Raw genomic sequence first — 25,743 nt, 5'->3', positions numbered from 1 at the left:
TGAGCACGGTCCCCTGGAAACTTGGGAGAGGAATGATAAATTCAGCTTTCTGAGAAGCCAGCCTATATATGTGTACCTTTTGCCACACTGTGATTTTTTGTTTTTATGTTTCCAGTCAGACATTACTGTAATGAGCTGAAAATGCAGTTTCTAAGGTGTACTGTAAAGCAGGCATTGTGTGTTGGCTGCAAGGCAAATTCCTCACACGTTTTCATTTTATGTATATTTACTCCACTATGTGAATTATAAGACATCTTGAATTTTAAAATGTTTGGGAAGAGACTGGACAGATCAAGGAAAGAGGAGACGTAAGAGTCAGATTTAGGATAAACCTCTTCCTCTTCCGTCTATCCCTTGCCATGGCTCAGTCAAATCATGAGCTCTGGTTTCTGTGCCTTACACTGCTGCAGGTTCAAGTGGGTTTAGGATTATTGAGCTGTTACTGGCCTGAGCTGGAACAATTTCATTCAGAGCTAAACTGAAAAATCTGCTACAGCTAAAGTGATGCTCACTTGGGTTAGTAATAATGTAACAACACCATATTCAGCAGCAGCAGCAGGAACATGCCAGTTTAACAGTAGAAAGGATGTAGATTAATGATGTGTATTGTAAACACTGGAAAGGTCAGAAGAATGAGGGACAGATTGAGCTTGAGGAAGGTGAGGGTCTTTGAACTTCTCAGAGTGAAGTGCAAGAACCTTAGGTCCTCCCTGCTGAGCAGATTGTGGTGGACAGCAGTAGAAACAGTTGCTTTCCTTCAGATTCAGTGCAGTTTTTTGAACTGATAAAGCCATGAAGCTAGAGATTCTGCAAATCATAACATGAATTCATTCAACAGAAGTCTGAATGAAAGCCAAGTCTCTTTAGTTTACAGCTTTTCAAATATTATTCCAAGGCTGAAGTCTGTATAGGTTAGGATGCTACTTTATTCTGACCTGTTCAAATGAAATTTTTACATGGCTGTCAAGAATGATTTCTCATTCTTTCTAGACTGCCTTTGATAATGGGATTGATTTAAGGGGGAAATACATTAAAAAGCAGTTATTTCCCAGCAGTTATTAAAAAGCATCCTCAGAAATTCTAGTTTGTGATTCTGACATCAGAAATTATTCCTTATGGTGGTCACTGTGAAGTGTTTCTGGGTTATGAAGATTTTGATACATTATCAGGATTGATACCATATTTATTTGCTTCTCACTTCCTTTCATCTTTTAGTTTTCTCTGTAGTGAATTTGCAGTTATATTTTGATGGCAGAAATTTGCTATGCGTCTCCACAGGAAAACTACTACCATCACTGTTACTGAACCTTTTGCCATCTTTTCAGGCTGCACAATGTTGTTGATCAGCTGAACTGGTAAATTTGTTTACAATAAATAAACCTGGTTCTAAGGTAGTTCTACGCTTACCCCACTGTTCAGAATTATGACTGATCTTAGTGATCTTACCTGCCAGCAGTTGTCAGACTTAAGCAGTCAGTGAAGCCACAGGAAGCTTGTTTGGGGTTTCTGTTGATATGTACATATGCTTACCTTGCATTATATTCAAATTAATTCATTTTAATGAATTAATTCATAATGAATTAATATGGATTTAATTCATATTATAATTCATTTATATGGTATCTCTCAATGTCCAGAAGTACACGTTAAAAACCTTGACCCTGTTATATTTAAACACGGAGACAATTCCTGTGGCAGTAGTCACATTAACATATAAAGCCTTACTTCTAAGTTAAGTTTTATGTATCTCCTCCTACATTCCATTTAGCTGATCTTGAATTTGGTGAATTGGGTAGAGTTGTGGTTCCACAGCCGTGCATTAGACATACACTCTTCAGCCTACAAGAAAGCAAGAATAACTCCAGGCATACCAGTTTGAGTTCACATACAATTGGTTTCCTCTAAGTTCTGTACGTAGAATAATTTTCTTGCTGTGTTCTTGTTTCTCATGTTTTTCAAGGTCATTTATTCAGGCTTGCCTTTCAACTGTATTTTTTACTGTTATTAGATGTCTGTTCTGTCATCAAAGGTGTTTTGGGAAGGACTTTCGGGAAGGACTGAGTAGGACTATAGATTGTGAATCTTCCCTTTTGTGTGTCTATTCTTTAATGTAAATGTCACCAAAATATTCTCAGTTGTTTTGTTGTTGTTGTTGTTTGTTGTTAGGGTTTTTTTGCTTGTTTGTTTGTTTGTTTGTTTGTTTTATGTAAATCAAAAGAGCCTGTCCAGAATTACTTTGGTATAAATGAGAACACATTCAAGGTTTAGATGTTTGTTCTAGTATTTCTTTATACTTGTACTGTAGTCTACAGCTAAAAACTTCAGAGTCATGGATTAATAACATACTGTCCTTGGGCTAAACAAGGGTAACACTTCTGATTTGATTTCTTTTCTAACATTAAAATAAAAATTTGTGAAAAGAGCTTACATTCAGTGTCTGATCCTGCAAGACTTTTAGTCTTTGTTGGTAATCCCTATTCAGACAAACATTGCTACTGAATACATAGGTATCCTGAACTAAGTACAGACTCCTGAAGGAAGGAGTTTCAAGAGTGGGTCCTTACAGAACATTTAGAAACCTTATATTTATTAAACCTCATGCATTTTAATTACTAGTTCACAGTTCCTATGCTTTGTCATGTTAATAAGTGCCGAATCATTTTTAATGCATTTTATGCATTTCTCTGTAGTCTCTAATAGTCTATGTGGTAGACTGTGACAAATAACACCTGTTCAGATTCTGTAGATGTATGTGTGCATACTTCTCAGAAATATACTTTTTAGTTTCATATTAAACAAGCTGCTTATGCAACAACATATTATTATTCTAAATAATGCTGTGTGTTGTTTTTTTTTTACGATTGTCTAGAATACATTTATTCTCCAAATGAAGGTGTCTTCCTTCAGCTTAAGTGAGAGAAGACCGGTGTATGCACCCAAGACTCATACATCAATGAACTGGGTTAACTGCACTACTTATATAAATACGTTGTAAGGGGGTTACCTTGCTGTATGCATTTATCAGCCTGAAAATCCAAAGACAGATAGGGATTTGTCATATATAATGGTGGCAGCCTGATTCTTCTTTTAAGCCTCTGGAGGCAACATTTCCCTGGACTTTTCTTGCCTCCTTCTTAGTTGAGAAGATTTTTCAAGGATGACCTAAAAATCAATGTGTTGCTGACCTAAAAATCAATGTGTTGTTGACATGAATTTCTTTTTGCCCACCAACCCCCCCCTTTTTTTTGCTTCCTTGACACCCTTTGTTCTGATTATTCATACTTGAATATCCTTGCAAATATGATAGTGTCTATTTGTTCTTCTTTTACTCTGGAAGTATGGCTAACTTGGTGAATTACAACTATAAAGTAAGGTTGCTGCTCATTGTAAATAAGCACAAGAAGTGAGATAAAACATAAGCTCAATGGTAGCACATGCAGCAGTGAGCTCTGCAGATTGATGCCTGTTTACACTCTGATTGCATCTCTCTGGAAGCAAGAAAGAAGCCAATTACTACCGTCCTGGCCATGATGGGGTTAGCAGTAGCTTTGACAAGACAGATTTCATCTTTCTTTCCAGTACTCTTCCATCATCATCACTTAAGAGATCTCTGCAGGATCCTGGCATCACATGCTGCAGTCACTGCCCTGAACCTGGTCACAAGAGCTATATGAGGCCCATAATGACCTATTTAAAGGATTTTGATAGTACCTTCCTTCTCAATAACCTAGTTATTGCCTGCATACTTTCCATAGCTTGACCAACCTCAATTGCAGGCAGAACTGTTGAAGAGACAGAGTGAAGATCTCAAAGGAATTCACAGAAATAATTTGCAGTCCTGATAGAGAGCAATATTTTCTTAATTATCTTTTTCCATGAATCTTAAGAATACACAGGAGTATGTCAGTTTATGCCACAGGAAAAGGAAAAGGAAAAGGAAAAGGAAAAGGAAAAGGAAAAGGAAAAGGAAAAGGAAAAGGAAAAGGAAAAGGAAAAGGAAAAGGAAAAGGAAAAGGAAAAGGAAAAGGAAAAGGAAAAGGAAAAGGAAAAGGAAAAGGAAAGGGAAAGGAAAGGGAAAGGGAAAAGGAAAAGGAAAAGGAAAAGGAAAAGGAAAAGGAAAAGGAAAAGGAAAAGGAAAAGGAAAAGGAAAAGGAAAAGGAAAAGGAAAAGGAAAAGGAAAAGAAATTGTACTACAGAATAATCCTACACTACAATTTTTAAGTTATTCGATGAATTACTGGAGATTTCAGTGCAAAATAATGGAGCAAGGGAAACGGCTGCAGTTATATTAAATAGTATAGAAAGGTATAAAAGAAATCAGGCCATTTATTTTCAGAATGTAAATGAAAATGCAGTGTCAGGGTTTGCCCATCATAAAGGCAATATACCCATTACTGTGCATTACTTGCCCTTATGAGCAAGATAGCCATTGCTGTGCATTATGAGGTTCCTTGAACCTTCCAGTGAAATGTGTTATTTTATATACTGATTTTTACCTCTTATTTTTATTAATGAAGGCTAGTAGGGGAGGTCTGACTTTGATCCATTTGTTGCTGGTGTTTCAGATGGCCATCAAATGTATTAAAATTGGCATAATATAAGCATAACAATAGGAAGCTAGAGTAAAACTGCACAGACTGATATTCTGGCTTCAAATGGTACCAGGTCAAAGTAGAACAGTATTCAGGCTGCTTATCCACACATCTGGCAGTATATATAGTCCTCTGCTGTCCTGAACATGAAGAACAAGTTTTGTCCCCATTCACTTAACCATTCAGAGAGTTAACTGATGTCTCAAAGAGCCATCTAAAGTGGCTTTGCAGCCACCAGCTGCATATTCTCAGAAATACGATGTAGGTGCTTACAAGCTAGGGTCTGCAATGCCTAACTTCTAAATCAACTCCTAAACCCAGGACTGTGCCCTAGGTGTTAGCACCTGTATTAGTGGTGGTACATAGCTTGCTTCTCATCTAGTGAGAGAGGATGAAAAATAATGAATTAACATGATAAAGAAATGGATTTCCCAAGTGAAGGTGGTGAGAGGAGTGCTTTCCGTGACCTGGCATGGAGGACTTGGCAGGAGAGAAGATAGGTGAGGTTACGAGAGGGAGGTCTTGGCTGGAGCTTCCATTTCAAAAAGTTTTTTTGAGGGTAATAGGTGATAAGGTTTATTTTACTGTGGAAGGGCGGGAAGCTAGTGTTTGGGGAAGCTAGCATGGGAGGCTAGAGGAGAATAGGGACAAACCTGTAAGGGCTTTCAGTAGTATTGCACGACACAGTTCTGACTCCACATGGGTGTTGATGTTGTAGAGCACTTCAAAGAGTCTGTCTTTACACAGAAGGTACTGCTCAACTTTAATGATACGTAGTGAAGCTGTTGTTTTGTTATAGCAAGTGTTAAAGGGATAGACTTGGGCTGGGCATAGCAGAGGTTTGGCTCTTCTCCCATTGCGTTTCTCTCCAGCTCCTTTGATGCAGTGCAGGGAATCAGAACAACACTATGGGTTCCCTCCACCACCTCAACCCTGTGTGCTACTCACAAAGAGTCAGAGACAAAAAGACAGTCCTAGCAAAAGACTACCCCTTCTCCCTATCATTTGCTTTGCATCTTGGACTTAACTTACCATGGACCCTCACATGAGCCCATGTCCCTGTTGCATCACCTAACACAACATCTGTGGAAAAGATCTATATTTTTCTTTTAAAGGTGCCTAAAGCACTGAAAATGTATTTCAGCACCATGGGGCAGGGTGAGAAGATACATCAGTCTGCAAGTAGATACCAGTTGTAAAGTACAAAATTTTTAGGAAGTCTTAGTGGACTTAAAGTACAGAGAGCTGATTTCCTCCAGAGAGGATGTGAGTGAAGGAGAGTTAAACAACATCATATGGCATTTTGGCTCTGAAAAGGCACTGTGCAAAATGACACCTCCATATTTAGCAGATTCATTTCCTCTGTGTGAGCAGGACCATGTGCCCTAACTTTCATTTTGTAGAAGACCTAATTCTTTCCTTGACAACTGAATGGTTTGAGTCTGGAAATGGAAAATCTCAAGGTTCTGCTGACTGAAGTTTTTTCCAAAGTGGAAAGATGCTATCAGCTTCAAGACAACATACGTTAGAGGAGAATTTTAGAAGGCAATATACCAAGATTTTAGGCCAAATCCTTAGAAAACATTTCAAAAGCATTTCAAGAGTAACTGCATACAGAAGAAAAAATTATGAAGAAAAAGTCCATTTACTTTCATAGAATTATAGAATGGTTTGGATTGGAAGGAACTTTTGAAGACATCTAGTTCCAAGCCCCTTGCCATGGATGAGGACACCTTCCATTAGATCAGGCTGCTCAAAGCCCCATCCAGCCTGGCCTTGAACAGTTACAAGCGATGAGGCATCCACAGCTTTGTTAGTTCATGTTCAGTTTTTCATTCACCAATACCCTCAAGTCATTCTCCTCAGGGCTGCTCTCAGTCCAGCCTGTATTCGTGCTTGGGATCACCCTGACCCAAGTGCAGGACCTTTGCACTTGGCCTTGTTGAACTTCATGGGCCAACCTCTCGAATCTGTCAGGGTCCCTCTGAATGGCATCCCTTCCCTCCAGCATATCAACTGCACTACACAGCTTTATCCCATCCACTAATTTACTGAGGGTGTGTTCAGTGCCACTGTTCACATAACCAGGAAAGATGTTAATTACCATTGGTCTTAATACCAACCCTTGGAGAACACCACTTGTCTCTTATCTCTACCTGGTCATCAAGCTGTTGACTGCAACTCTTTGAGTGCAACCATACAGCCAATTCCTTATCCACACAGAGGTCTATGCATTAGATTCATATCTTTCATCTGCTTCTGAGCTGGACAAAATCAAAGGAAGATCTTTACTTAACCACAGACACATCTCAGAAACATCTGCAGGCTGATGCTTCAAATAACCTACTTCTTCCTGCTCTGAAAGGAAGCAGCCCTACTTCTTCCCCTCTGTAGGGCTGGGAGAAGTACAGGTAGGAGGAAACTGGGACTTAGTAGAAAGAGAAGTTATGTTTGGTGTGACAAGTTGCAGATTTTATTCTCACTTGAAGTTACCTTGAGCTTGGTCTCATGCTCTGTGAGCCACCTTGAAGAAGTCATGGAGTGCTGCCTTGAGTTGTTGAGCAAATGATAGATAGTTGCTGGTGCAAACTAGAGTGATGTGGTTTGAGGAGACAGAAGGCCAAATAAAAGAAAAATAGCTCAGTGTAACTAACTGAGATTTTGTTTCTAATATACCTGGCCCTTTTATGTTCAAATCAACATGAGAAATATTCATTTCCACATCAAAAATTAGAGCAGGAGATGTATAGAGTATTTCCTTAAATTTTGCCTTTTCAGCATGTTGGTAATCTGGTATAAAACTTGTTGGCCTCACCTCCTAAAGGAGAAAAAAAAAAAAAAAAAAAAAGAGAGAAAGATACTCAAATAATCTATATCCAGCTACCTTAGGGAAAGTAGTCAGATAGTGTGATTTCAGTCAGAGTACTTGGAATCTTATAAAAGCAAGGACTAGAAGGAAAACCTTAGAATTGCTTGTTTATCCATTGACTAAGGAATAAAGGAATAATATTTTTTTTTCTAGGACAGGCATATGTTTTGGGGTTTTTTTGGTTCATATAGTGTGCCTCAGGTATACTTTTAGCCATTGAATGGTAAACAAAGTAAAACTAGTCAGGGCTAAGCAGAGCTGTGTGCTCAAAATTTACCATACTGTTATGTCAAGATTATAAACTGTCCTTATGTCATCCCATACAGGTATTGAATTTCAGTAGACTAAATTCTGAAGGTTTTTAGAACTCCAAGGTGTAATCAATAGAGATAAATCTATGGAGGGAAAAGATGCTGAGGGAAGATGGAAAGCGCTGACAGTTTATTTAGTTAGTAAACTGTAAGCCTAAAGGTTACATGTGCCATCTAACAGGAAGAAAGAAAGCTAGTGAAAATAAAGGAAATTTGATGCTTTTCTTTGTCCTAGAAGGTAAAAGATGATATGGGAAAAAGGGGCGTATGGAACATTAAATGTAAGTATCTGTTACAGATGCTTACAGTAAGTTTCAAGCAATAAAATTTGCAGAACTGAACAAAAAGAGGTGGGAGGTCTTAGAGTAACATTAATTAGAGCATAAGATAACTTATAGGAAGAAGTTCCAAGAACAGAAGAAATACAAAGTCAGTAAAATAAGTTTAAAATAGTCTCTATGCACTCATCAGGCAGGTCTGCTTGTTCTGTTTGTGGGAGCTTTTGCACATTCTAAATTTTACAGTACTCTCTAACCAGATTTATTTTCAGTGAATCGCTTGTGATTCTTTTCATGCACAAACTGCAAATGATGAATGGGGTACTATAGCAATAATTTATAATATTAAAATGCAGATTTTGTTATTCAATATGCAATATCCTCTAGCTTTAATAGCCAAATTTTTGTTGAGGTTCTGTTTTGTGTGTTTACATTCATTCAGATATGAAAAATCTGTATTTGCGCATACAGAGCTGCACTTGAGGAAGCATTTGAATAGCTGCTTAGCTAATTAGCTGATACATCTATGTGGGCATACTTTGTGTATACAAACAAAGAGACAGTGAAAAATGTAACCTTAAATATCACTTACTTTTATCACTGTTTGGATAATTAAAAAGCTGTTAGTCACTGCTTATTTAAAGTGTCAGGAAATTTTTGTTGCCCACGTATTCCCTCTGTGGTAATAGTAGCTCACAAATCCAGTTGTGTCAGAGCACACAGCAACAAGCAAAGAAGAACAGATGACATCAGAGCACAGAACAGTAAATGAAAAGGCAGAGTTAACTTCTAAAACAACTACCAAATAAAAGTTCATCATTTGAAAAGCTGATTTAAGTGCTCTTTCAAAAATCAGTTTCAAGGCCTGTGTGGATCAAATCACAATAGCTTAGAAGGTAGGGCTTAGGTAAATAAATGACAATTTTTCAAAACCCAGCTTCAGTACTCCACATTCAGTCAGAGCAACCGTAAAGAGCAACCTTTATGGCTTAGATTTGATGGGTACATATAATTGTAATAATTGTGATGAATGAAGTTCTGTTGTAGAAAACAGTTGCAGGACTATTTTTTAGAATGCATGACCAAGTTATAAGTGATTTATATATGCTAAATGGTATAAACATAATTATGAATGTCTCTTTGGAAGAGAAAATTGATCTGATAATGAGGAGACAGAACTGATGCATGATGAGTTCATACTGTGAGATGTTTATTTGGGGTGAAAGGGTCTGTAAAGAGAGTATAAGTATGTTGCTGTAGTGGAAAAGGACTTGGAGAGAGGGTGAAGAAACTGCTGCATCCTCATCAAGTTTGCAGATGATACCAAGTTGGGGGGAAGTGTTGTTCTGCTGGAGGGTAGGAAGGCCCTGCAGAGGGACCTGGACAGGTTGGGTCGATGGACAGAGGCCAATGGGATGAAGTTCAACATGGCTAAGTGCTGGGTCCTGCACTATGGTCACACCAACCCCATGCAGTGCTACAGGCTTGGGGGAGAGTGGCTGGAAAGTTTTGCAGAGGTAAAGGATGCAGGGGTGCTGATTGATGCTTGGCTGAACATGAGCCAGCAGTGTGCCCAGGTGGCCAAGAAGGCCATCGGCATCCTGGCTTGTATCAGGAATGGTGCAGCCAGCAGAGTCAGGGAGGTGATCGTCCCCCTGTACTCTGCTCTGGTGAGGCTGAAACTCAAGTCCTGTGTTCAGCTTTGGGCCCCTCACTACAAGAAGGACATCGAGGCCCTGGAGCATGCTCAGAGAAGGACTAAGAAGCTAGTGAAGGGTTTGAAACACAAGTGCTATGAGGAGTGGCTGAGGGAAGTGGGTTTGTTTAGCCTGGAGAAGAGGCTCGGGGAGACCTTGTTGCTCTCTACAGCTACCTGAAAGAAAGGTGTGGGGAGCTGGGGGTCAGCCTCTTCTCACAGATAACCAGCAACAGGACTAGAGGGAATGGCCTCAAGTTGCACCAGGGGAGGCTTAGTTTGGAAATTAGGAGACATTTCTTCTTAGAGTAGTCAGGCACTGGAACAGTAGGGTGATGGTTGGACCAGATTAAGTTTTTTTCCAACCAACTCCTATATTTAAAATTAAAAAAAAAAAAAAAAAAAAAAAAAAGTAGCTCCATGCCTGTTTATTAGGAAAGTAGCAGAATGAGAAATCACTACACAGGATTATTAGAAGAACAGAAGAAGAAGTTTTATTCATTAATTAGGAAAAAAAGAAGCTCAAGATTTCCTTGGGAGGAGGAAGCATTAAACACTGGCAAGGCTGTATAAGTCAATGTCTAAAAGGGAGGTGCTTGGCAGCAATTATGGCACATCCGGGAAAATTTGGCATGAAGACGTCTATGGCATCTATAGGATTCCTCTCCACTGTCCTCCTGGGACGACTTGGCTGGGGGCAGTGGAGCTTTTGATGTTCCACTCTTTCCAGGAAATAAAGCCATTTGGGAGTGTGACACTGGGGAGTGAAAAGAGGATACGTGTTGTCCTGTCCCTTACCTTGCCCTCATCTTATTGCTACTATTTTGCACTCTTCTTTCAGGAAGGCTCCAGTGTAGTGATTTCTCATTCTTTGCTTTTCTCTTTTTCAGCTCATTCAGTGGGGCCTCACTGAATCCAGTAGGTCTGCTGGAGCTGAAGAAACACTGGTTTTTCTGTGTGCAAATTAATCAGAAATCTGAAAATCTTAACAAGTTTTACAAGAGTGAGGACATTCTTTGCTGTATGCTGTTCTGTATATCCAGAATTAAAATGAACCTTCTATATTTAGATGCAAATAAACAGTCCATATTGCGAGACTACATGTACAATTAAGATCTTTATTAGCTGTGCATTTATAACATTTTATGACAGTGTGACAAACAGCACAATATATAAGCATTCTGAAACAGCTACCAATTAATGCTTATTTGATGTTTTTTATATGCATTATGAAAAGTAGCTTTTATTTTTTATTTTTTTTTAACTGTTGTGGGCTGGTGAAGTCAATGACCCTGACTTTCCTATAGCTGTAACAAAATGCAAGTTGCCTTTAATCAAGTGGGAATGCAGAGAATGCATAAAACAGAGGCAAAAGGTAAAAGCATGAGATTCTCACATAGGTGTTACAGAAAAAATATATCTATTTGATTAGTTATATTATTTTTATCACTGAGCTTTTTTTCCATATAAGTAAAATGAATAGAGCGATTTCTAGGGTTTGAAGGAAACTTGCATTTTTTTTTTGTTGTGATTCCTGAGGAATGCAGTTCGAGAAGGGTATCTCCTATTTTTAGATGACAACATTTATCCAGCACCAGAAGAGGTGACACCAACTGACAGTCTTTGACCCTTGTGCTGGCTTCTCTTCTGCAATATGACTCTTCTTTATGTATATGTACCTTAGAATGAATGTGTGAGCACTGTCTGAAAGGAAAAGCACAGCCCTTTTGTTACATGTGGACTGTCAAGGTATGTTCTTTCCAAATCCAGGAATAATGTATTCTGTTTTCAGCTTAGATGCATATATATTGTCATAAACACAAATATACATATTTCCACCTGCTTCCTGTGACAAGTACCTGTGTAGACACTCGAGTAGACACTCAATCAAGCTATGCACATTGGAAATTTGAATGCATAGGCTGATTACAAGCAAAACCAGTATCTGCAGCAATTACATTTAACAGAAGAATTAAAAGGGGATATACCTCCTAACAGAAATTCTGGGAATATGTTCTGCTTCAATAAAACAAGAAACATTTAGTAATAAATATACCAGCCTATTGTGAGTCTTACAAAAAACTTCCTCAAGCATAGCGCTCAGTTTTAGTTACAGAATATTTTAGGTTTATGTGCACTACAAAAATGTAGAAATCAATTGATTTTTAGTAGTATTTTTGCTATTTCAGTCAGTATCTTTTCTGAGAGATCACTCGATACTCAGTGCTGACTTCTGATGTCAGAGTGGCATACTTTAAAAAGTTATAAATTTGAAGGATCTTTTGTTATGGAAATGGAAAGAGAGGGAAGGGAAGGGAAGGGAAGGGAAGGGAAGGGAAGGGAAGGGAAGGGAAGGGAAGGGAAGGGAAGGGAAGGGAAGGGACGGGAAGGGAAGGGAAGGGAAGGGAAGGGAAGGGAAGGGAAGGGAAGGGAAGGGAAGGGAAGGGAAGGGAAGGGAAGGGAAGGGAAGGGAAGGGAAGGGAAGGGAAGGGAAGGGAAGGGAAGGGAAGGGAAGGGAAGGGAAGGGAAGGGAAGGGAAGGGAAGGGAAGGGAAGGGAAGGGAAGGGAAGGGAAGGGAAGGGAAGGGAAGGGAAGGGAAGGGAAGGGAAGGGAAGGGAACTACTGGCTGACGATACGTGGGTTGTCTGGTGTGGAGAAAAGAAGGCCAAGAGGCAACCTCATTGCTCTCTATAGCTTCCTGAGAAGCAGAGAGGTAGGCTCTAGTGCTACCACACACATCACACCAACATCACATCTGCCATTCTCAGATATCCCAGGGTGTCTCAGATTGCCCTCTGGGTGGGCACCAGATTCAAGCTTTCTTGTTTCCACTGTAAGCTGGCAGGAGCTGATGGCTGATTTGACCCTTGTTCTTTCCCTGCCCTGTGCTCCTGAGGGCTGTACTTGGAAATGCACATGTGTTTCATGTCTCGAATCTCATGTCTGTCATTGCCCTGTGTGTTCAGGGGAAAATATCTGTATGTGTGTGGATATAAGTGTGTGTATGTGTAATATATAGATGTATGGGGAAAATATATAAGGGGAACACACACACACATTTAAGCTTGTCCTTAGTAGCAGTTATGCATTTACTTAGAAACAGTTTTCTTAGGTGGTATTGCACACTAAAGGCCTGATTCTGAGAAGGTAGAGAGCTTACTACTATTATATTTTGCTTGGCAGTTACTAATTTACATGTGCAGGGACTCAGCATACCCTTGGATTATGCTCTACAATAATGAAGTAGCTGCTTTATACCATATTTGTCTCTATTCAAAGCCTTTTATCCTTCACTTCTCCTTCTTCACAGCATTTCAGGAAATTACATATTTATTTTTGACTTATTAGTTGTTGTAAGCATAAAACCACCGAGCGATCTTAGTTCATTATCACAGTTTCTCTGGAACAGTGCGATTTACATTTCTTTGTCAACCACAAGAGGTTTGGCTAAGTGATTTCTCTTTCCCATTCTTTTTCTGTAAACCCGTTTATGTTAGCTTATGTCATATATTTATTTTACATTTTGCTTAGTTTCTAGATCATGAGGCTATTCTTTATGGCCCCAAAAGATCCATGTAATGACTACAAACACGGATACTTACATTATGAACCAGACTCATTGTATGACACTGATAGGATCTTTTCTACTGATTAGCTCTATCAGGCAGGCATTGCCAGTGATCCCCCCTGTTCCAGCCTGAGGATTTACATCCCTAGAAGCCTGTTTCCATAGCCTTTCAATTCCTGTTGAGTCAATTCAGGCTAGGGCTTATGGAGTATGATGTTATACTTTGGCACAGTGTTTGAGACCAAATGGGGCTGCAAATTCCTGTCAGGATGTAGAATTATTCAGCAGCCTAATATTTATTTCATGTAGTTGTATGGGATTGACTTTGGAGAGCTAATTCTCTTGTTAGAAAGGAGACTGAATAAACGAGAGCAGCTACTTGTTCAGAGCTTAAGCTAAACAATTCTGCATCAGTGTAAGCTACTGAGACTGCTAAATGCATTAAATAAAAGTGTAAAATAAATTATGCAAAAAGAATTATACACTACAAATCAGATTACATGCTTTCCTTTCAAACATCCTCATTAAGTAGCTGTTATCTACTTATTTACTTATCTTTACTTACATTTGTAGATACTGATATCCATGTTTACTCTTCACTTGGTGAGAAAGCAAAGGGGATATGAATTTATATTTTATGAAATGTTATATTTATTGAAATTTTTCAGGAGGACAGAGGACAAAAGGTTTTTTTTGTGCACATTTCCTCAATGCCTTCTGTATGAGTAGTAGAAGTGTCTAGCAGGAAAACAATAACAAAATATTGAAGTTTTGTTTGGGAGTAATACCATAGGATAAGTAAAATAGAGGTAGGTAAATCTGGGGTATTCTGTTTTATTTCATGATGCAAATATCACAGAGCTGTTGAGCATATAAACACTGTGCCATAGAAACACTTTTACTCAGTACTTTTGTTATGGAGTGAAACTGCCTTTATAGAGACCAGGCTCTAAATTCCTTAGTGGACAAGGCATATTAGATATTTGCCACTCACAATACAAACTTGAAACTGAGATGTGTCATACCTTCCTTTTTGTTGTTATCTGTGAAACTCTGCTTTCTCAGTTAGTCAAGCATCAAGCTACTCTCCCCAAGCAACGCTGGTAATACAGCACTTCACCACCAAAAAAAAAAAAAAAGTGACCTGATGAGTTAGACCAGCTTATTCACCTGCAGAACACCTTCTAGGGAGCCTTCTTTGGCAGTCAGGAGCATTGGTCTGAGAAAAAGAGGTGCAAAGTTATGACTGCATGTGGCAGTCTCCAGGTCTTCTGAGAGCATGCTGGAGCTTCTGGCAACAAAGAAAGTTAAAGCAGCCTTCCACTGCTGAAAATGGAATAGTCATATATACCCTCTTAGTTGAAAAAATAAAGTGGCTAGCTACTATGCTGGCCTATCAGGTAAAGGTGGAATGAAGAAGGAGCAAGCAACCTGGAGTTACAAACTGGGAAGAGGGAACTTAGAGAATCAATTTCCACAACTCTACAGGCCCAGATCACCAACATCTTAATCACCTTTTTCTTTTCCATTGGTAATGGGGTTCCCACAGGTCTGTTGCCCTTTGTACATACAGTTGTGAGCAAAGTCATCAAGGCAGGCACTAGGGTGATCATGCAGTACACGGTATTTATGTTCAGACTTGAAGTGTCAGATATCCAACATAATCCAGGTGCAGGGTAAATTAGTTTATGTGGTCGTAGTGATTTTGCTTATGTGAAATCCATTGTGTGTCTGCACAGCACCACATAATAACCCTACACCTATGGAGTTTTGTTACATGTAAGTTGCACTGGGAAGTTAGAACTGAGTGAGAATGATCAGCTACTGGGAACCCTGAAGAAGCCCTGGATTCTGCAGAAGTCTTACACACCTTCTGAACAAAGCCCTTGGATTAATAACCTCTAAATTTCAATTTTAAAATGATGAGATAGTGCAGCTCATGGAGCCTTCCTCACAGAAGGAGAATTTTGGGTGGTAATGGACTGCAGTAGCTTTAAATTCCTGGTCATCTTTCTGATGGTAATGAGATTTATGATATAGGGGAAGAACAACTTGGAGAAGAAATCCATGAGGATTGGAGTGTGCCAGAGGTACTGGGATTTCTCCCTCTACACTACCCTTCTGAGTCCCCACCTGGAGTACTGCATCCATCTCTGGGTCCCCCAGCATAAGAAAGACATGGACCTGTTAGAGCAGGTCTGGAGGAGGACCACAAAAATAATAAGAGGGCTGGAGCACCTCTCCTGTGAAGAAGTGCTGAGAGAGCTGGGGCTGTTCAGCCTGGAGAAGAGAAGGCTCCAAGGAGACCTTTTAGCAGCCTTCCAGTACCTAAGAGGGTCTCATAAGAAAGATGGGAAGAGACTTTTTACAAAGGCATGTAGCAATGGGACAAGAGGTAATAGTTTTAAACTGAGAGAGGGTAGATTTAGATTAGATGTTACAAGGAAATGTTTAACTCAGAGGGGGGTGAGGCACTGGCACAGGCTGCCCAGAGAAGCTGTGGATGCCCCATCCCTGGAGGTGTTCAAGGCCAGGTTGGATGGGGCTTTGGGCAGCCTGGTCTAAAGGAAGGTATCCCTGCCCATGGCGGGGGAAGGTGAGCTAGAAAATCTCTAAAGGTTCTTTCCAACCCAAACCATTCTACGGTTCTGTGATCTGGCAGAAGGATTTATTGTTTGCAGCACTTGCAGAATAATGTATGCTTTGTGAGTAACAACATGTTCTTTCGCAACATGAAAATAACTGCTCAGAAACAACCCCCTGTTGGTAGCAGTAATGCTGTTAAATGAACCCCATAGCTTTATTTTATCCTGATATTTCTGTGTATCTGTTGACATTTCAGGTAGAACAACAGTGAACAATTTGGCACAAGCAGAAAGTGTTCTGAAAAAAAGGAGTGCTTTCTCATGGAGGGCATCAATTGTACATGTGCTAGCACAATAAAATACCTGCTAAAACAATTAGTAAATAAATTACCAACCTGAGCATCACCCAAAGGCCTGGATTGTTTTCTTAACATACTGTTTTCTCACCTACTTTCATTGCCCCAAAAGCTCTCCTTACTCAGTAGTTCTTATAAACTTGTTGGGTCAAAAACCCCTAGACAGGAGGCACGGTTAGAGCTGAGCTTCTTGTGTTTCTGTCACTGAAGCAGTTCTCCCTAATGTTATGCCAGAGTCTGTATTTGCAACCTCTGGTCCACCAGTGTTCTCCAACAAGATGTCACTGCAACGTTTTCATCTGTTATGCACACAATTATTGAGTCTGTCACCCTACCTCTTGCACCTGTTCCAGGGTTTTTGGAAAGGGACATAATTTTTGAAGGGTTCAATGTGATTGTTGAAGATATTGCACGTAATTGGGACAGTCATATTTTACTTGATTTTAAAGCCGTCATCTTCACAGTGAAATTCCCTCATTGCCACTGTGTCACTTAGAGAAGTCCATCAAAAATACAGACGTATAGAGAGCAAGGTCTTAAATTCTATCACCATTGTTCCGCGAGCTCACTGAAATAAGAGAAATGAACAAACACGTTTAGCGAATTTAAGGGTTTCTCTGCAGAATGCAGCAATGGCAAGTCAGGGCAAGGAGAAGTGGGATGCTGATGAGATGAATTACAGAGATGCCTTGGACTATTCTGGGTCATTTTTCATCCTCATAAATTTTCATCTTCATTTTCAGTAGGTCAAGATTGCAAGATCTGTTACACCAAACTGCCAAAGGTTTCTGCTGTCACCTGACTGAGGAAAAATATCCAAGCCATCTACTACCATTCCAGCAGCCAAAACCAGCAACATTTCCACCCAGAAGCTCTAACTTCGTCCTGTCAGCTTTTTTTAAGTAGGTTAATGTTGTTAGTACAGGCACCTGCCTAGGAGGAATTCAGAACAGAAGATGTCATGAAATTGAATGGTGTTTCAAAATGGTATTTTATGTTTAAAATAATATAGGCACATGAGGGATACTTTCCTAGTTATATTATTCATTTTCATATTTAATTCAGAAAAAAAAAATAAATAAATAAAATTAATTTACTTCAAGCTTCTGCAAAATTTCCAGTTCACCCCACATGAAAGCTGCAAAATGTGAGTGTCACTTGGTAAAGACTACACAGAATAGAAAGGCTCTGGGATCTTCATCTCCAGACAACGAAGCTTATTAGTTGTGAAAATGGAACATGTATACAGGGCAAGATCTGGAGAGCCTTTTCATTTAAGAACATGTCTGGCAGGCAGGATTTCCTAATTCTGCCCACAGAGCAGAGGAAAGGGAATGCTCACTGCATTATGCAGCAGTTAGTTGCATTTTTTTCATTATTCTTAGTGTTCAGTACATGGCACCATGCCTCATTGGAGCTCTACTGTAGAGTTAAAAAACCCTCTCTGTTTGAAGGTCACCTCATAGAACAGTTCTAAAAGTGCAGCGTTATTTATATTGTGCTAAGGTATTTGTCCCTGTGCATATGCACAGAAATGGGAGTGAAGTTGAACCCGGGAAGAAGAGAGGGTGAGTGAAAAGTGTTTTTCATTTTAGTTCTCACTGTCCTACTCTGTTATTAATTGGACATACATTAATCTTCCCCAAGTCAAGTGTTTTTCCTGTGACAGTAATTGGTGAGTGATCTCCCTATCCTTACCTCAGTCCATTAGCTTTTCCATTGTAGTTTCTCCCTGCCTTCTTCTGAGGAGGGGATGTGAGAGGGCAGGCATCTCATGGCCAGTCAAGGCTAGCCCACCACAGGTAGATTATCATGGGTTCAGCTGGAAAGAGTTACATGTCATCCCTGTTTTTCCTATGTGGTCTCTGTGCTGATTTGATACCATGCTCAAATGGCTGAATTTTAAGATTTCACTTATGCCTTAAAATCTGGAGTATGCTTTCATCAGAAAAGGGAAGTAAGGGAGACTAAGTAGTAAAAAACTGGAAGAATCTACGAAGTTTAGGCAGAAAAGTTTTTCCCTACAGAATTATTTTTACTTAAAAACAGAGCTTCATGTCCAAATTGTGTTTTATTTGTTTAGGTATATTAAGCCTTAGTTTGGTTACAAGAAGACAGTATGCTTGTAAAATGTGTTTTCATAATCAGTTCTAGTTTCCAGAACACATTAGCAAGGTACCAGGTATGAACAAAGCCTAGCGATGGCTAAAGTGAACAGACTTCAGATCAAGAAATATACTTTAGAGTTCGAGGCAGTTAGATTGTGCATGGAGTACTGTTTGATCCTGTTAACTACAAACATGGATCAGTCTCAAGAGTTTAAAATTAAAATGTGTTCTTTCTGCATTTGCTTGGTCAGTGACCGAGCCATGCTAACAGGGTACCTTTGATCCTGAATCCTGGCAGCCACTAGACGATGAAATTTCTATCCTTCTATGAATCATGCATGAGTTTGTTCTAGGAGATTTAACAATTAATCCTTTTTCTATCCTGTTTAATCGGCCAGTGTAAGAGACTCAGATATGGTTGTATATGAGTACTAAACTTTGCTACTTAAGGTGGTGTTAGTTGCCAATCTGAAATATTTCTTTCCATGCCTTTAGATTGCTGTATTTCAGCATAACTAATCATCAGATGTGTGATTCTGTGTGATCATCAGAATCCATTTTTTTAAAAATATGTACTTCAGTCACGATTATGCATCCACAGCTGGCCTAAGGTACAATGTGAATGGTACTATCATATGCAAATGACAGACTGTGTAGGGTGTTAAAACAGCATTGTTTATTCCTCTCACCCAGGAAATTAAACAGATTATCTCATTTCTGTTGCCAAAATTCTGGCAGCATGGAAAAACAAATGAGTTACGGTGTCTTTGCAAGTCATGGAATTATGATTCAGGTATTCCAGTGGATCTGCATCACTGCAGTAGGGAAAGCAGTTTATAGCTCCTTCTCTAATGCAGATACCAGTATCTTTTATTTCTGATCTATCCCACTGATTTTTGCAATTCTATTCTTAGCAATTTCCCACTCAGAAGACTAATACACTTGATTTAATACAAAACGTAGCATTTACACTCCTGACTGGAAAGACGGAGTTCAGACTGTATGACACCACTCTCGGCCCAGTTTCACATGCAGATGTTCATGATGATTTGCTGGGGCACTTTTCCTAGTAAAAGGGTGAGTGTACCTCTTCTTATGTATCTTTTTGGGCCATTTACAGGTTTGTATGAATGGTTATTAGACATATATTTTCAAATACATGTTCTTTATCAAGTACCTGTAGGTTTTAAATGAACATTAGGCTTTTTTATCTTCCATATGAAATCCTTTACAGAAAAGATAAAGTGTTTGTATAAAGATGTGTCTTGCTCCTTTTGTTAGATTTAATAAGTTAACACTGGATCTTATGCGTTTTCATTGTTTTTTTTTTGGTTGTTTGTTTGTTTTGTGTTTTTTTTTGCTGCTGACATTCTTCCTCTCATGTAATTCATAAGTTATTTGTGTATTGACCTGAAGAATATTCCCATTTTCTCTGTTTAAAGAGAAGTTTCCCTTTGAATTCAACATGATTTTAGTTTATTATTAATGTCATTGCATACAATACCTTTTAATTTTAAACTCATGAGACTGTATACTTCATCCATGTTTGTAGTTAACCGGAACTGTAGGGAAAAACTTTTCTACTTTGTAGAAAATCCTTGTAGGATCTACCCAAATCTTTTAGGTTCTTCTATGTTTTTTTTTTTTACTGCTTAGGATCTATCAGTTCCCTTTACTTAAATACACTTTGAAAGTGCACTCCAAATTTTAAGACATTTGTGACATCTTCAAGCTTGCTAGCCTGAACAAAATTCTGTAATTGTGGGGAGAATGTAAAAGCAAGCATTAGTTCCTCTCATTTGTCTGTTTTCTAGCATGTCTGTCTTCATCTATTGTGCAGTTGAAATGTGCAAATAGCTTCACAGAAAAAATAAATAAATTCTGTTTAAGAGCAATGAAAGCTTGTGGAAATGCAGAAAAACATTATTTTATGCTATGGAGATACAGATAAGGATCCTATATCTTAAGGTAGCTTGTTGTACCAAGTCTGTGATTTCTTAAGAATTTCACAGTGATAATGCTTTCACTGTACAGCTCTGGCAAGTGCAGTACCACTAGATAACTCATAATCTGCCTAATGGAGCTATTTGTATAGCTATGGATACATGTCAGAATAATTAGTGTTGAGTCAAGTTATTTGACTTGTTCATTTTACAAATTGAATTATTTCAGCTAATTGTGCAGCATGGCAAAGATGTAGTGAGAGAAGATGAGAAAACTTCCTTTTTTCCTCTACTAAATTAATGAAATTGTTAAAAGAAAATGTACGTTCAGGATGCGCCAAAAATGTCCAGTTTCACATGCTGAATTTTGCAACTACCATTGCAGTATGACTCTTCCTGTTTTTGTTTTGTTGTTGTTGTTGCTGGGTTAACTGATACAGCATCTCCCTGTAGCCCCAGACTACTCTGGAAAAGGCTATTTTAGCTTTTCTGGTCTACTGTGCCTTTCTCTGTTAGATCCTGTAACTGATGTAGAAATTAAAAAAATAATAAAGGATTGTTCATAATTTCAACTTCTTGGACTACTGCCTTTTCTAAGTGTGTTTAATAGGTTATTGATAGTAAACACAAAAACACATAAAGTTCAACTTTTTGGAGTTACATAGAAAATACTCTGTGTGAAATTAACACATCTCCCCTTTGTCCTTTGTGGTATACCTTTTACTAGTTTATAGTAGTTTGTGCTGATTTTCATTCTTTCTTTTTTTTTTTTTTTCTTTTCCTTGAGTCTTTTGAGAGTGAAGCCAGCACCATACATAGGAAACAAGTTGTGTTTACATGTCTTCATGATTTTTGAAATCTAGATTAATTCCAAAACTGCTTTTATCAATGATGTCTCTGCTCCAGAAAATTTGCAGAAAGCTGCTTTAGGTGCTTATGGTTTAATCAGTGTTACAGTCCCACTTTCATTCCTTATGAAACAACATTTTTTTGTGATGTGAAAGTAGGAAAGCAACAGGCAGAATTCAGACCCCTGTTGTGCTTGGAGGGGTACAAATACGCAGTAAGATGGTTCTTGCTTAGAAAACTTTAAACAGAAACTCGAAGAAAAGTGTGAGACAAATTCTGTCCATGTCTTTGTAGAAAGATACTTTAACGTAGATTGGAGAGCTGAGGTACAAAGTCTTGGATCTGTCTTGCTGTGGTTCACCTCTTTCCAATTTTGTGTCTAAGTTGTAGTCCCTTGTTGACCTCATTGCATATGTCTTGGCTTGTAGTTTGGTCTACTTGTACACATGTAGAGTAGTTCCTTTATCAAGGGAATTTGAATGTAGATATTCAAACACTGCTGCCAGAAGTAGTCTAATGCAACCCTTAGAGTTTTGAATGCTCTGCCTGCATGGACGAGTATCAGACTGCAAAAATATTTGATGTGGACAAACTCAGAAACTCCCCAGATCAGGAGAAGTCTGCTTTTTTGCTAAGATGTGTGTTTTATTGTTTCCATATCCTCCTAGTCTCAGTTTTTGTTTTTGTTTTTGTTTCCCATTTGTCTATTGCATCCCACCTGTTCTATATTGTTTAAGACCCTGGAGCAGGTGCTGTCGTCTCTTCATCTCTGTCATCTCTTCAGGTTTCACAATGTCTGGCAGGGAATCCAGGTTCTACCAAAATGTAGTAAGTGTAAGGATAACATGGATTTCCTGAACATTTTCATCCAAAGCATTAGCTGTAATACCACCACATGTAAGGTCAACTGCATGTGTAAGCTTTACAATTAAAATAATTGTGTACATGGTAAATTATAAATAATGTCACAGCAAGCTGTGGGTACTGCTTTGGCAGTAGGCAGCAATGTCAAGTTTGTCTCTGACGGAAAATGGCTGAGTGCTGCAGAATGAATTCACTGACTCAACTCTCTTTGGACTTGAGAGAAAGCATCTTGTGTTCATCCTAATTTATGCTTCATGTCTGCGACTTCAAATTATGACAAAGTAACCTGTGCTCTGTCAAAGTGTGTTTCATTTCACAAGGAAAATTTTAAAACTTTAATTACTAAAAAGCCTCGTGGCTTCCTTTTGCTGCCATAGTATGAGTATAAACCTTCAGAACTTTGTAACTTAAAGCAAAAGTTCAAAAGAGCATATTCACAAAATCACAGAGTAGTTGAGGTGGGAAGGGACTTGTGTAGTTCATTGAGTTTAACCTCCACTTCTCAAAGAGCAATCAGCTAGACAGTCTCTCAGCATTGTATCCAGTTGTGATCTGAATACTCCAGGAGAGCCCACAGCCTCTCTCAGCAGCCTGTGTGACCACCCTCACAGTACCAGTTTCTTCTTACATTTAAGAAGAATACAGGAAATGCAACAATTTCCTAAATGTCTATTTGTGCCCATTGCCTCCTGTTCTTTCACTGGGGACCACTGAAAAGAGCCTGGTTCCATCTTTACTGCCTGCCATCTCACAAACATCAATCAGATCACCCTGAGCCTTCTCTTCTCCAAGCTGAACAGCTACAGCTCTCTTAGTCTTTCCTCATATGTTGGATGTTCCAAGCCTTTGATTGTCTTTATGGCCTTTTGGTGGATTTTCACCAGTACATCCATGCCTCATTTTTACTGGGGAGCCCAGAATTGAATGTGGCACTCCCAAATGTGTTGCACCAGTATGTCACCTCCCTCAACCTGCTGACAGCAATCTTTCTAATGGGCAGTCCACCAGGACCCCCATTCCCTTTTGCAGTCTCTAGCTGATTGGCACCCAGCTTGTACAGGTGCGCGGGGTTATCCTTTCTTATTCTTTCCCAGGGGAAGGACTTTGCATTTCACGTTTGTTGAACTCTTAGAGGTTCCTGTTGATGTATTTCTCCAGCACGTCCAGGTCCCTCTGAATGTCAGCACAACTATTTGATGTATCAACAGCTCCTCCTGATTTCATATAATCTGCAAACTTGCTGAGTGTGTACTCTGTCCCATCATGCAGTCATTAATGAAGATATTAAAAAGTATTGGACATCACTATTGATTGCCCTCCAGTTGCACTTTGTGCTATTGATCAGAACCCTTTGGGCTCAGCAGTTCAGACAGTTTTCAGGCCGCCTGGCTGCCCACTTAATCGAGTCTGTATTTTCTCCATTTGTCTGAAGACTCAGCAGGCATCCCTGTCATTGCTAAAGTCAAAATAAAAAGTATCCACTGCTCTCCTAGTCCACCAAGCTTGTCATCATCTCAGAAGGTTGTCAGGTTGGTCAGGCACGTTACCCTCTTCATAAAGCCCTGCTGATGACTCCTAGTCACCTTCTTGTGATTCCTTCGTGTTTTTAGAAATGTTTTCCAGGATTATTTGTTCCATCATGTTCCTGGGGATCAAGATGAGGCTGACTGGCCTGTAGTTCCCCAGATCCATCTTGCCCTTCTTGAAGACCAGAATCAGCTTTCTTCCAGTCCTCAGAAGTGTCTCTTGATTGAAAGATTGTCAAGGGTGGCCTCAGAATGACATCAATCATCTCACTTGGTACTTGTGTATGCATACTGTCAGGTCCAATGGACATGTGTACATCTAGTCTGTTCAGGTGTTTCCTAGCCTGATCCTCCTTCACAAAGGGCAAATTTTCCTTGCTCCATACTTTACCTTTGGTCTTGACAGCTTGGGATTCCTGCAGGCAATTCTTAGCAGTAAAGACCAAAGCAAAGAAGGCAATAGATACCTTGGACTTTTCCATTGTCACTCAGTTCCCTGTACTATTCAGCAGGAGGCCAGCATTTTCTCTCCTCTTCCTTCTGCAGCTGATGCACACCTGCTGCAGCCCTTGTAGCTGTCCTTCATAACACTCATCAGATTCAATTCTAGGTGTCCTTCAGCTTTCCTAACCATTTTCCTGCACATTCCTCCTGGGTTCCCCATTCCCACTTCTGGCCCACCAGCCCTATCAAGACCCCTAAGCTCTTGATAGGCTCATTGCCATTGCTAGCCAGAGCCCTGTGCATTCCCTCTGCTCTCTCACATGCAGGACAGCTCTTGCTCCTTGCCACCCCAGTCTGTCATTCAAACTGAAGCATTTATATGGCATTTCTTCTGCAGCATTTTAAAATGATGAACAACAAATACAGAGCCAAATTCTGTCCTGTGTCACTGTACAGGAAGAGTATTACAGGCTCTGTTTTTTTTCTTGTCCTTCCTGCACCTACGTGTCTGATCAAATGGTAGGAATGGATGATAATGTACCATCATTTCTGGAACTATTGGTTTTTAAAGTTAATCTTAAATGGGATGCTTTCCAGTAGGCATGCAAAAACTATTTTAAGACCCAAATAATTTTGAAATAACCTTTAATATTCACTGAAGGTCATGGTACATTCCATGCATGTAAGATCAGAAACAAAGTTTCTAGGGTTATTTTACTTCTTAGTATAGAGTTCAGATTGGGAGCCTGCATTAATGTCTTTTGTTTTTCTGTAGGGCAGTTACAGTGGCACAACAAGCTCTTTCATGCCATTCCACTGACATCTCAGCCCTGGTCTTGGGCAACCACTTCACAGAGGTGCCAAGAAGAAGAATAATACAACTTTATACACATGCTTATCTTTTAGCTGAGATTTCCAAAACAATTGCTGCCAACTAATAATGTATACTGTTATGAATTATGGAATCTGGAGTGTTTGTCTTACAAAGAATGAGGACAAAAAATTTACTTTAGGAGCTGAACAGTCTAATGTCCAGAATCAGCCTATCAAACTAAACACAGCAGCATCTGTAACTACTTCTAATATTACTTTCTGTTTGTCTACTGATGATCCCAAAAAATAAAAATAAAAATGAATAGATACATCCTTAAGCTTTACATTTAATCAACATAACTTTATATCCACAACATAAAAAACTAACCATCTGTAAGCCCAAGATTTTGTAATAAAAAATATACTTCCAGATTTTCACATTGAATTAGCTGCTTCTTGGAAGAAGGAAGAAGCAGATATAAGGTTAGATTCAAAATAGTTCTGTGAAATGTATCTGATTCCTTTATGCAACGACTTGCTACATGAGGGAGAGGAGAAAAGCAAATCCTGGACTTGATGTCAAAACAATGTACATTACTTTTTAAATGTTGACTTGTGTAACAAGCAAGGCATGAAAACAGAAGCACAGTTCCCAGAGTAGCAGCAGTGAATATTTTATCTTACTGACAAAAAGAAACAAGAAAGTAAATTCTTAAGGCATACACTGTGCTTACAATGCGCTCTTATTGTGACAGTAATAGTATTTGCAGTCCCTGCTGCACTCAGGCCTGTGATATGAAAGCACCTGTTTCTCAGAGTGAATGTTGCTATCATTTACCCTTTACTGGCCCTTAGTGAGAGGAATGAGGTTTGGTCTGTTTTTTGTGTCGGCACGTGTAAAGAAATCTCTGAAAAACCTTTTTTGCCCTAAATTAGACTGG

At 39.2% G+C, this 25,743-nt stretch overlaps 1 protein-coding gene across 4 annotated transcripts in view; it reads left to right on the top strand.

The window, feature by feature from the left end:
- KCNG2 (potassium voltage-gated channel modifier subfamily G member 2) overlaps positions 1 to 25,743 on the top strand; it is a 54,209-nt gene that overhangs the window by 4,642 nt on the left and 23,824 nt on the right. Inside the window, exon 2 of one of the 4 annotated variants that reach the window (XM_032182053.1) lies at positions 17,002 to 17,157. The exons of 1 other annotated variant lie outside the window; for it this stretch is intronic. The gene's annotated coding sequence lies outside the window, so the exon portion shown is untranslated. Of the gene's footprint in view, positions 1 to 16,998; positions 17,158 to 19,385; positions 19,441 to 25,743 lie in introns of those variants that run through there. 2 more of the 4 variants (XM_032182052.1, XM_032182055.1) reach the window with 2 other exon arrangements.

The sequence above is a fragment of the Aythya fuligula genome, chromosome 2, assembly GCF_009819795.1.
Source record: "Aythya fuligula isolate bAytFul2 chromosome 2, bAytFul2.pri, whole genome shotgun sequence".
Lineage (NCBI taxonomy): Eukaryota > Metazoa > Chordata > Aves > Anseriformes > Anatidae > Aythya > Aythya fuligula.
Note: the sequence above shows the minus strand (reverse complement) of the source record. Positions and strands in the feature narration are given on the sequence as shown.